The 3,695-nt window shown below is 40.5% G+C and overlaps 1 pseudogene; it reads right to left on the bottom strand.

Moving 5' to 3' along the window:
• Positions 1-2,780: 2,780 nt before the first annotated feature.
• LOC102749853 (FGFR1 oncogene partner 2 pseudogene) lies at positions 2,781-3,577 on the bottom strand (annotated as a pseudogene).
• Between the last annotated feature and the right edge of the window lie 118 nt (positions 3,578-3,695).

Raw genomic sequence — 3,695 nt, 5'->3', positions numbered from 1 at the left:
AAAGACCTAAATGTGAGACAGGAGTCCATCAAAATCCTAGAGGAGAACACAGGCAGCAACCTCTGTGACCTTAGCCGCAGCAACTTCTTGCTAGACACGTGTCCAAAGGCAAGGGAAACAAAGGCAAAAATGAACTATTGGGACTTCATCAAGATAAAAAGCTTTTGCACAGCAAAGGAAATAGTCGACAAAACCAAAAGACAGCCGACAGAATGGGAGAAGATATTTGCAAATGACATATCAGATAAAGGGCTAGTATCCAAAATCTATAAAGAACTTATTAAACTCAACACCCTAAGAACAAATAATCCAATCAAGAAATGGGCAGAAGACAGGAACAGACATTTCTGCAAAGAAGACATCCAAATGGCCAACAGACACATGAAAAAGTGCTCAACATCACTCGGCATCAGGGAAATACAAATCAAAGCCACAACGAGATACCACCTCGCACCTGTCAGGAATGGCTAAAATTAACCACTCAGGAAATGACAGATGTTGGCGAGGATGGAGAGAAAGGAGAGCCCTCTTACACTGTTGGTGGGAATGCAAGCTGATGCAACCACTCTGGAAAAAGTATGGAGGTTCCTCAAAAAGTTGAAAATAGAGCTACCCTATGACCCAGCAATTGCACTACTAGGAATTTACCCCAAAGATACAAATGTAGTGATCCAAAGTGGCACCTGCACTCCAGTGTTTATAGCAGCAATGTCCACAATAGCCAAACTATGGAAAGAGCCTAGATGTCCATTGACAGACGAATGGTTAAAGAAGATGTGGTGTATATATAAAATGGAATATTACTCAGCCATCAAAAAAGGAAATCTTGCCATTTGCAACGATGTGGATGGAATTGGAGGGTATTATGCCAAATGAAATAAGTGAATCAGAGAATGACAATTATCATATGAGCTCACTGATATGTGGAATTTAAGAAACAAGGCAGAGGATCATAGGAGAAGACAGGAAGAAATGAAACAAGATGAAATCAGAGAGGGAGTCAAACCATGAGACTCTTAATGTTAGGAAACAAACTGAGGATTGCTGGAGGGGAGGTAGGTAGGGGGATGGGGTAACTGGGTGATGGACATTGGGGAGGGTATGTGTTGTAATGATCACTGGGTATTTTATAAGACTGATGAATCACAGACGTGTACCCCTGAAACAAATAATACATTATGAGGAAGGAAGGAAGGAAGGAAGGACGGAGGGAGGGAAAAAAATGTTTTTGAAATTTTAATTTATCTCTTAGGAATACTTTTTTAATACATATTTTTATTTTTTATTTATTTATTTTTAAAGATTTTATTTATTTGAAGGAGAGAGAGTGAACAAGAGAGAGAGCATGAGCAGGGGAGGGGGAGAAGCAGACTCCCCTGCTGCGCAGGGAGCCCTATGTGGGGCTCAATCCCAGCACTCCAGGATCATGACCTGAGCTGAAAGCAGTCGCTTAACTGACTGAGCCACCCAGGTGCCCCTAATACATATTTTTAAAGATTATTTTTAAGTAAACTCCACACCCAGTGTGGGGCTCAAACTCACTACCACCCTAAGATCAAGAGTCATATGCACTGCCGACTGAGCCACCCAGGTGTTCCCACCCCCAATAATTAAAAAAAAAAGTTTATGAGGCAGAGGAATTCCCAAATTAAAATTACCAATTCCCAAATTACCATACCTAGCTTGCCATATCAAACATTTCAACTCTGTTAGCTAAATGAGCTACATAATATCCTTAAAGATCAACCAGAGAAGAGAAAGATCTCATCTTCATTACTGATTTAGAATCAAAACTTAATCTTTCAAAGGAGTATTTTAATGTCGTAATATGTCTCTTAAAAGATCTTTCCTAGAAATTAAGTGTTCTTTCTTTCATTCTTGAAATGATACTTCATTTCTTTAGCAACTTAGGGACAATTATTAGCTGTGTATTTTAATTATGATAAACCCACTAAAATTAAATTACCTCTTGTTTATGGTGCATATGAAACATTCCTACAGCCTTACAAACCAAATTTTCTTTGACAAAAATTTACATGAATGGGCAGTTAGATGAGCAGTCTTTAAAGTTGAAGTCTCCTAATACAGAAGCTATTTATTTATTAAATATTTTATGTATTTATTTGACAGAGAGCGTACAAGCAGGGGGAGCGGCAGGCAGAAGAGGAAGGAGAATCTGGCTTCCCACTGAGCAGGGAGCCCGATGCGGGGCTCCATCCCAGGACCCTGGGATCATGACCTGAGCTGAAGGCGGATGCTTAGCCCACTGATCCACCCAGGCATCCTGTAAGCTATTAAACTCTTACCAAACATGGAAAGTATAAAATTTGGTATGACAGTCTGCTGTTCACAAAACCATGGCAAAATGTGTATTTCAAAATTTGGATATAAAATAAAATGATAACATTTGGATAATTCTGTGAATTTCCAAACATGTATTGGGAATATTCATGTTTATCCAAATATCATCCAGAATGCTAACAGCGCTGCTGGAAGCTTTTGATAGGATCAGCAGTCACTCAGAAAACTTTTAGTTTGTTCACCAATTAGGAAAGTTTCTGTTTTTCAATTACATTTTGGAATAAAGTCTATGACCATTAATTGCAGTTTTTTGTTGCATTTTCAGAAATGTCATTGACAGCGCACTGTACGTACTATAGACAAAAAGATAAAGCAAAGGATAGCTTGAGACTGATCTTTCTGTTAACTCATTCTCTTTAGGAGGCCAGTCCCAGTGACCATTTGGAGCCTTGTAAGAAGCTCACAGACTTATAGGCTCCTCAGCTGTCCTTCAGACTCAGGTCACTATTGGTCACTAATGCTGACAAAGATAAACTTTCAGACACCTCATCTTTCCTAAGGTTCAAAAATGGTTCTCGAGTTAAAGGATCTCTCTCAAGCCTTTGTTTTCTTGTTCAAGTTGCAATACTCGTTCCTGTTCCTTGCAACCCTGTCGCTCATCAATTTCAATGGCTTTCCTCATTACTGCTGCCATTTCAGGTCTCTGTCCAACATGTGCTTGTAATTCATTCTGATTTGTTTCCAAGTGCCTCCTCTTCAGTTTAGATGCATTAAGGACGAATTCTTTGGAGCTGTTGTGATGTACCATGTCAGTCTTGGAGCGCTGCTCTTTTAACTTCATTAGTATACCAGATCATATGTTTAGCTATCCATTGTCTAAACATTTGCTCTTGACACTTGCTCATTATAAGTTCCAAGGCAGACTGATGTTCTTCCAGGGATGTATACAATTCTTTGTTCTCTTGTCGCACTTCTCTGATTTGTCTGTTTTCTTGCTGGATTCCCGTAACTAATGTGGACTGTGGCCAATGTCCTGCCACTTCCTTAAGTTCTTGAATTTCTTCCGGATACTGCTTTGTTGCTTCTACTCATTGACAGCTGTGGTGTGGTCAGTCAGAGATTCTGTCGCATCATCATGATCTCTTCATCTTTCAACGAGAGCATTAGCATCGGCAAGTGACTTCTCAGTTGTGCAACTCATTTCTGAAGGAATACTCTGGTCTCGATCCCTGTCAGCTGTCAGCTGTGGCGTGACGACTCAAGGCCTCTGCTCACAGGGACCTACGCACCCAAGAGAAGAGATTCCCCTTGCCCGTTCAGCTTCTTCAGTGAACAGATACAGAACCCAGCAGAGATAGTCAGTGGAAGTGCGGCTGGAGGGATCAGTGGGGCTC

The sequence above is a fragment of the Leptonychotes weddellii genome, chromosome 10, assembly GCF_054177405.1.
Source record: "Leptonychotes weddellii isolate Sample4059 chromosome 10, ASM5417740v2, whole genome shotgun sequence".
Taxonomy (NCBI): domain Eukaryota; kingdom Metazoa; phylum Chordata; class Mammalia; order Carnivora; family Phocidae; genus Leptonychotes; species Leptonychotes weddellii.
This window is presented reverse-complemented; position numbering and strand designations above follow the sequence as displayed.